The 8,978-nt window shown below is 33.0% G+C and overlaps 1 protein-coding gene across 1 annotated transcript in view; it reads right to left on the minus strand.

Moving 5' to 3' along the window:
• LOC109825263 (zinc finger CCCH domain-containing protein 56-like) overlaps window positions 1–365 on the minus strand; it is a 4,092-nt gene extending 3,727 nt beyond the window's left edge. Inside the window, 1 exon segment of the mRNA XM_020392082.1 lies at window positions 258–365. The gene's annotated coding sequence lies outside the window, so the exon portion shown is untranslated.

Below are 8,978 nucleotides of genomic sequence, written 5' to 3' on the forward strand. Positions count from 1 at the left end.
CCCCCCCCCCCCCCCCCCAACCCAAACCAAAAAGAAAAAAAAAGGAGGAGAATGAATCAAGACCAGCTCAAATAACTGATTAATCTCTACAAAAAAGGCAAAGAGTTGTGATCTTTGCAGCCTAAAGGTTATACAAAGAATTAATTGGAACCCTAGTGAACATGAGAAGAACAACTCAGCAACCCAGAAGAAGACAGAGATTAAAACCCTAGAAGAAATTTTCGATAAGTTAACAATTTAACAGAAAAAGGACTCACCTTTGAGGGAGAGAGAAGAGTCGGCCAATTTGTGAGCAAGTGTAAAGTTATAGGAGCATCACTTGCTGATCTGTTTGGGGCTTTGCTATTATTGGGTGAGTTCCTTTTTAGACCTTGAGCTCACCTACAATTTACTTCAATTAGCCTCACTACTGAATCTAACTTTAGCGACTCCCAAAGCCTCGTATTTACTATTTACTGCCACAATAAATTAGTAGGGATGGTCCCACGCTGATGACGAGTGCAAGTAATTTTACACTTTAATAAATGTGAATTTATGCCTGGGTAAATTTTAGGCGGTTAGTCACGTGGAGCTAAAGATTAAAACTAGGATTATTTGGAGATAACATTTTATAGTGGTGGTTAAGTAGTACTATAACTAGGATAAAACAGGATAATTTTTAAAAGAAACATAGACTTGTACTATAATAATAATTTCAAAACAAACCAAAAAGTTACATACATAATAATAATTATTTATAACAATTTTTTTATAGCCTAACGAATAGTCATTGAATATAGTTAAATCTTATACAAAATAATTACTAATTAGTTGGGGTTTTTTTAGATACTAGTCCCTCAAATATTCAATAATTACATATTAGTCCCTCGAACCTTTGAAATTGCTACTAAGCAGGGCCGGCCCTGGGGTAAGCCCACCAAGCCCCGGGGCTGGGGCAACCCAGGGCCGGGGGCAACCCATCCCGAGCGCTCCTACACCCCTCAAACTGTAATTTTCTTTGATTTTTGAAGTAGGCATTGTAAAAGGACCTTTATGAAAAAAATGTTAAGGGTTATATTTGTAAAGAACTCTAGTAATGACCCACCTTTATTTCCGTCAGCCATTCCCAAATCCAATTTTCCCCGTCTCTGACTCTCTGTCCCGCAGCTCCCGTTCACAAAAAATAAGAAAAAAAATAAAAAACCCTCCTCTCCAACAGTCCTCCTTCCCGAGCCGCCGCCGCCGGCTCCTCTCCTCCCTACCGAGCCGGCGAGCCTCCGACGACCCGTCCTTCAGGCTTCAATTTTAAACCTGTCAATTTTATGGGTGATGTTTTTCTTGAAGATAAGGGGTATGTCCGCAAGTATTAACCCATCTTTTTGTCTTTCATACTGTTTTCATATGAGTGAAGGGGGTTATAATAATGCTATATTTATCCTTCATTGATATTGCTAAGTTTAGTTGATTGTGATTTCATATGTGTTATATAATTATATTTACATACTACAGTACACATTGACGGGAGATGACAAAAACCGAGTAAGGATTAGAAAACAAAAATCTGGAGCTCATAATAGAAGAGTCAAGCAACGTCAAGATGAAATGTAATCTCTTCTTATATGAATATTGATTTTGCATGTGAATATTATCAGTTTGAGCCTAATATAGAATGCTAAATTGTATTATATGTATTCATTTTTATCGTTATTGTTCGTACCAAATTTTTAATATAAGGGGCAACCAAAATTGGATTGGGCTAGGGCAACCCAAAGCTCGGGGCCGACCCTGCTACTAAGCCCTCAAATCATAAGGGCCCATGCAAATTGGTCACTCAATGGCTTTAGGCTCTGTTTGGATACCATGACGTTTTACTTGTTTTCATAGTGTTTTTGTAAAAAATAAAACACCATGTGTTTGGAAACTATGGTGTTTTTTAAGCTAAATCATCCTCAAACCAAAATCACAACATTTATTTCAAAACACCTTTTAGGTGTTTTAAGTTTGGTGTTTTGATTTTGAGTTTGATGAGGTGTTAATATAATATCTAACATAATATATTAAATATAATTAATATATAATTATTATCGATATGCTTATTATATTATATGAAATAATACTATATTATATTATGGTTAATCTAATATATTAAAAATATTTATTAAATAATATAAAAGCATAATAATAACAATAATAATATATCTATATAATACTAAATAATAAAATATAAAGAAACTAATAAAAATAATTAAAAAGATTAGTGATAATAAATAGTAATATAATAATGATATAATAATATACAATACAATATTATAATCACTATATATTATATACTTTTAATAAAAACTATAATTAATTAATAGTTATAAAATATTATATAATAGTAACATATTTAATAATAAAACAATAATATAATAATAATATATTGTATGGTAAATGTAGTATAATATATAAAATATTAATATATTATAGAATAAATAATATAATATATTATAAAGTAAAATAATTTTTAACACTAAAATAATTCATTGCTAAGAAATGTTAATGTAAAAATAATATAATCATAATATACAATATTTGTTTATATCATAAGTTAGTAATATATTATCAAAGTATTATTAATAAACTCTAACATATTAGAAAGAATAATATATTGTATAAAATTAACATATTTATAATATATTAATTTATTATTAATATAATAGTAATAAAATAATAGTAACATTATTAATAATATTATATTATATTCATAATTGTTTAATATTATATTAATAATTATTTGAAAAAAATATGTAATAATTATAGTATAATATGACACACTAAAATACAATATAATATTATAATACATTTATATAATATTATTTTGTATTATATTGTATTATATTTAATATTTATAATACTATAATAATGTAAACTAAATATTACAATATTTTATTTATAAAATATTTTATTATAATTAATATATAATATAATAATAATATATTAATAATAATGTTGTTACGTGTCAAACTAGGATTGACCAAAAACACTGAACAAGGTGTTTTGAGAAAGCTTTGAAGAAAAAACACAACACTATGGTGTTTTTATAAAAACAAAATAAGAAAAACACTATGATATCCAAACGAAGTTGAGGTTTGTAAGCATAGGGTTTTTGGAGAAAAACAAAAGTTGAAGACATTTTGATCATTAAGGACTCGAGCAATCTCAAAGATTTGAGGGACTGATATAGAACTGTTGATTTCAGAATTCTCAACAGCGGGATTTGTGGTTGATCTAAAGAGCTTATAGTCCATTGACCTCCTTTAATGGTTGAACCCCCGATGTAGAGAGTTGTGCAAAACTGTAACACATTAGAGGACTGGAGTTAAGTTCTTCGGTGACTCCTCTGACAATCAAGTTTTTTACGATCTAAAGGGAATCAAGGAACTGATGTAGCTCTCTCTAAATATGTAGAGAAATGCGTACATTTGGTTAGTAGGCGGTGAACTTATTTATACCTAGTTAACGTGGTTGTTTACGTAACTTTGGCTAAGTCTCGGTAGGTAGTTGAGTTGGCAGATACTCTATAGGTATCGGCTGTAGATGAGATGAGTCACCTATGTGTTTAATGTGATGGTAACTAGGAAGGCATGGCACTAACAAAGGGTGATGAATCATGAAGACTTTGGGGGCTGGAGTAATGATGATTTCGACCATGCATTCACTGTCATGGTGACTGGCTGTTAGCGAGGAGTTCAAGGACAAATCGCCTCTCAACTCGGCTTTCCAAGTGGGTCGACAAAGAACGCCTTTTTATTCGTCCACCCTGGATTTGAAAGTTCTCAACCTGGTCTTGCCAAATGAAGAGGTATAGAATCGTCCTGAACTGAGGGGCTTGTGTTAGGACTTCCAACCCGACCCATCTTAGTAAGGGTCAAGTGAAGACGTTACTGGACTCGCCTTGCCTAAGATCGAGTCGAGATGATGCATAACTAATTTGGGACTGTTTCAGGTTCTTTTAATATTATAATTATCTCATTTACAAAAGAAAGAATAAAAATAAAATGAAGAAAAAATTTATTTTTTTTCCTGGGGGTTCTTTTCTGTATGTCAATGAATCATCGATCTTGTACTCCATTAATGAGAAAGAACCCTAGAGGGGGATGAATAGGGTAAAGCTAATCTAATCCGATTACGATGCCAAATTAAAACTTATTAAGACAATATCCTAGCAATATGATATACAAAGATGTATGCAAGGATAAATAATAAGACAATAGACGATATAAACACAAGCACAAGATGTAAAGAATAATAGTCTACCAAAAACAATCGCAAACACAAGGTATGATCACTGAGTTCGGTCAACCCTTGACCTACGTCTCCGCTCCTCACCTCGAGGAGATATCCACTATCATACAAGAATCTACACAATAACGATTTTCAAAGTTTACCGATAACTTTTACAAAGCACATGATTTCAATCACACAAGTTACACTTCTCTAAGTGTTGGACTACCCGTGTCACCTTCCTCAAGTGTTTGGAATTACAACCTCTCCCTAGGATTTACAACCAACTCACTTCTCTTGGAATTGACCCATGCCTTTTCCAACCACTCCTCTAAGTGTTCTTGTGTATTACAACGTGTTTAACAATAAGTGTGAATATGGAATTTTGTTCTCAAAATAGATGAGAACGAAAATGTAACTCACTCTCAATGAAATACTCTCACAACCCGATTTTACTACAAGTGAAATACTAAAGCTCAAGTGGTTGTGTGTGTAAACAATGAGTAAAACGAAATCAAACTCAAATAAATCTAGCTTATTACAATAATCAAAATATAGATTAGCTAGAGGATGAGTTTAGAAAACTTCTCCAAAAACAAAGAGAGATAGAGATTTGACGATGAACGCTTCAAAACCGAAATCAAGATCTTTCGCTTTGTAAAAACTATTTTTTTCATAAACAAACACACTTCTCTTTCTCAAAAATGTGCAGCCAAAAGGGCTAAACTTCCTTGTAAAACTCTTATACTTCAAATAATTCTTAAAGGCTATTTATAGCCTCTCAAACAGATCAAAATAAAAACTTGTCATTACAGATGATCAGTCGACTGATAGCTATATGGGTCGACTGAGCATTCGACCGTTGGCTAATTCTAGAAAAAATAAAACGCAGTCGGTCGACTAAAAAAATACTTGGTCGGTCGACTGAAAATATTGTTTGGTCGACTGATTTAAACAATCGGTCGACTAGTTGACTGACAAAGCTATTGCTAAAAAACTGCTAGTGGTAAGTCGGCTGGTCTTTTCATTCGGTCGACTACCCAGAGTCTGAATGGCTGATATAACATATACTAAAAAGTTGATTTCTAAACTCAATTGGAAATAGTAAAACAACACTAAAAATAGTAAAACTTGAGAAAATATTTATATATATATAAATAAATATGTTTGAAGTAAATTTTTTAAAATAGCACTTCACATTTTGTGAAATCTCATTATTTTGCAAAAACATACGAAATTGTTAAATATGATTTCATAGATTACCAGAATCAACAAAAAATACGAAACTGTTAAATACTTGATGCTGATGAAATTATTTCAAATACGTTATCTTCCCAAATACAGTAAATATGAAACTAATAGATTTATTTACATGTTTAAACTTTATGCACAAAGATATTCAAGAATCAGGACGAATAAACAATAAAATGAAATAATGTGTATGTGCATGGTTTGAGCTTTAAGTATAAACACATAAAGTAAAATACCTAAGCTAACAAACACTATACCCAAGTTGATAATTTTTGTGTGAAGCTTGATCTTGATAGTAGGGATGAAGCACGATAGTGAGTCTTTGACTTGAATGGCAAGGGCTTCATTCCAATTTCTACCAACCTCCATTAGGATGTCATCGTTAAAGTGCAATTCCGTCCAACCTCCAATGGAGGATGAGAATCTTAAATACCTGGCGGGCAAACACAAATGCTAGACAATGATATTAGGAATTAGTTGTTAATCATCAAAATCAGATTAGACAATAGGCTCATAAACATGAGACCTAACAATCTCCCCATTTTTTATGATGACAAATAATCTACACAAAACATGCATGAAAATATAATTTAGAATATTCAACATTAAAATTCCTTTGCATGATACCAAACGAGATACTCACTTTTTCTCCCCCTTTGGCAACATTAAAATGGGGGCAATAATAAGAAACAGAGAGCGAAAGCGCCCCTACATATAAGCACATTGAGTATAAAACAGATAAGGAAAAACTCCCTCTATCAAAAAGCCTCAGAGCATATATCAAACATAATACGACAACTATATGTGAGCAAACATACACAGCTATATGTGAGCAAACATACATATATATACAAAAATATACTAATCACAACTCACACATATCACATTGACATATATCACATAGTTCTTCTCCCCCTTTAGCATCCACAAAAAATAGAAAAGAGAGATAGAGTGATAGTCATATATAAGCAAGTACATACATAAGCCACTGAACATTGTCATTAATAAGCAAATATATATATATAAGAAAATGCAAACTACAAAGGGAAATATAAGAGACAAAGACATAGTTTTAAAACAAATAAAAACAATAGTCAATACATAGTTTGAAATCAAATACACAAGTCACAATCATCGAAAAAACTATCTTCAAACATTTGGAGATTAAGATGGCCTGGAGTCTGGTGATGGAGGCCTCTGCTCGGGATATTGGTTTATGAACATGTTCATCAAATGTTGTTGAACCCTCATCATTTCTTCATGTCTATCCTCAATGCTCTCAATCTTATCAACCAAATAATTTAAAGTGGAAGGAATACTAGAAGGATTGGAATTAGAAGCACGAGGAGGACGAGAATGAGTCCTAGAGGCAGAGGGATGAGATGAAGACCCAATAGCAGAAGTAGATACAGGAGTTTGAGACAATGAAGGAGGAGGATCTAAAAGCTTCATCCTAGAAAGACTTGTGCGATCAAACATTTCATGAATACGCATGATAGCAGGTTCATTTTAAGATCAATATTAAAATGTTTGAAAACATGAGAGGGAGAAGAGCACCAAAAGGAAGAAACTTAGTATGATTACAGGCTATTCCATCAAAGATCACTTTACCCCATTTAACATAAAGATTGCCAAAAAATTGCATGTACAACACAAAATCATGAGAGAAATGATCATAACTCCCGGTTTTTGGAATTATGTTATAAGAGATGATTCAACCAATTAGTTTGGCAATAGGAGTGATAGAGCTATTGGTCATGGGATAGTCTTTTCCAAGAAGATAAATCTGTGAATTGATGGAAGGGTCATCAAGATCTAGTTCATTAAGTGAAGAATCTCTATTATGATATTTAGAATTTCACTTAATTCATCGCTTTGAGAAATTTATAAGACCATCCTTAACATAGGACTTAAGAATAGGAGTGCCATCATCAGACTGAACAAGTTGCATATTTGTGTAAAACAAATAAACAAGATTTGGATAATATGGAACTTGATTTGTATGAGCAATTAAATCATGCAATCTGACTTTCTAAAAAAAGTATGTAATTGATAATTTGCAAAGTCAGAAAAATTTACAAATCTACCCAGAAAGATAAGCAACTAACAAATATAATGATATTTATCAATAAGAAGAGGATTACGTGTTAGACCCTAGAGGGGGGGTGATTAGGGTCTTATGCTAATCTAATCCGATTAAATGCCAATTAAAATTAATTAACAAGTTATCCTAGCAATATGAAATACAACAAGATATGTAAGCTAGGATAAGTAATGTGAACAACAAGATATATCCTAACAAGAGATATAGGCAATGTATATGCAAGGATATAAAACTAACACAATGTGATATATCCTACCAAAGAGATATACAATATGATATATGCAAGGATATGTAACTAAGGGTGATATAAACATAAACAAGATAGTGGATCATATAAATAATGAGCTATGGACAATGGCGATATAAGATATGAACATAAATATAAATGAACGCCAAAGCACACTCAAACAAGTAATATGATCACGGAGTTCGGACCTTCCGTCCTACGTCTCCGCTCCCCACTCCCGGGGAGAAATCCACTAATACAATCCGGTTTGGAAGCCGGAACTTCTTCTACACACTCGGTTTTCTAGCTAACCGAAAACTCTACAACTTACACTCTTGCAATCACACTCTACACCCACTAAGTGTTGGACCTAGCCGTGTCTCCCTCAAGTGCTCGGTTATAACCTCTCCCTAGGCACGTCAACCGACGCCACTCCTCTTGGGACGATCCCCGACTCTCACCACACACTCCTCACTCGGTGTACAAGTGTATTACAAAGTGATTCTCACAATAAGCACAAATATGACAAATGATTGTTCTCAAAACAAGGTGAGAACTCAATTAAGCACAACTCTTAGTCACAAACCCACAACCCCAAATTATACTATGAATGTAAATACAATAAGCTCAAAAGGTTGTGTGTGAACAAAGAGATATAAATCAAAACTAAACTCAATGTAGTTCTAGCTTAATAACAATGATAATCAAATATATAAAAAAGCTAGAAATAGAGTTTAGAAAACTTCTCAATATATCAAGAGTTGGAGGGAGAATAGTTGAATGCCCAAACACCAATAGATGATCTCCTCAAGCTCTTGTAGAATTGAATCACAAAAACAAACTCTCAATTTGCTTAAAAGCTTTTTAAACACACTTAAACCAAACTAAAACCCTTGTTAAAAACTTTATTAAACTTGATTAAAAACCCTCTTGGTTAGTTTAAGAGTTGAAGGCAATGGGGTACTTATACCCTCTCTCAACTCAGCCAAAAACCTGAGCAAAAGACAAAACACAACCCCAAGGCAACGGTCAAAAAACTAGCCGTTGGAAGCTGAAGGAACACTCGTCGGTCGACCGAAAAATTCGTCGGTCGACCGAAAATTTTCATCGGTCGACCGGACCGGTCGACCGACAGACTCTCTGTCGCCCAGT

This window comes from Asparagus officinalis, chromosome 1 (genome assembly GCF_001876935.1).
Source record: "Asparagus officinalis chromosome 1, Aspof.V1, whole genome shotgun sequence".
NCBI classification, from domain to species: domain Eukaryota; kingdom Viridiplantae; phylum Streptophyta; class Magnoliopsida; order Asparagales; family Asparagaceae; genus Asparagus; species Asparagus officinalis.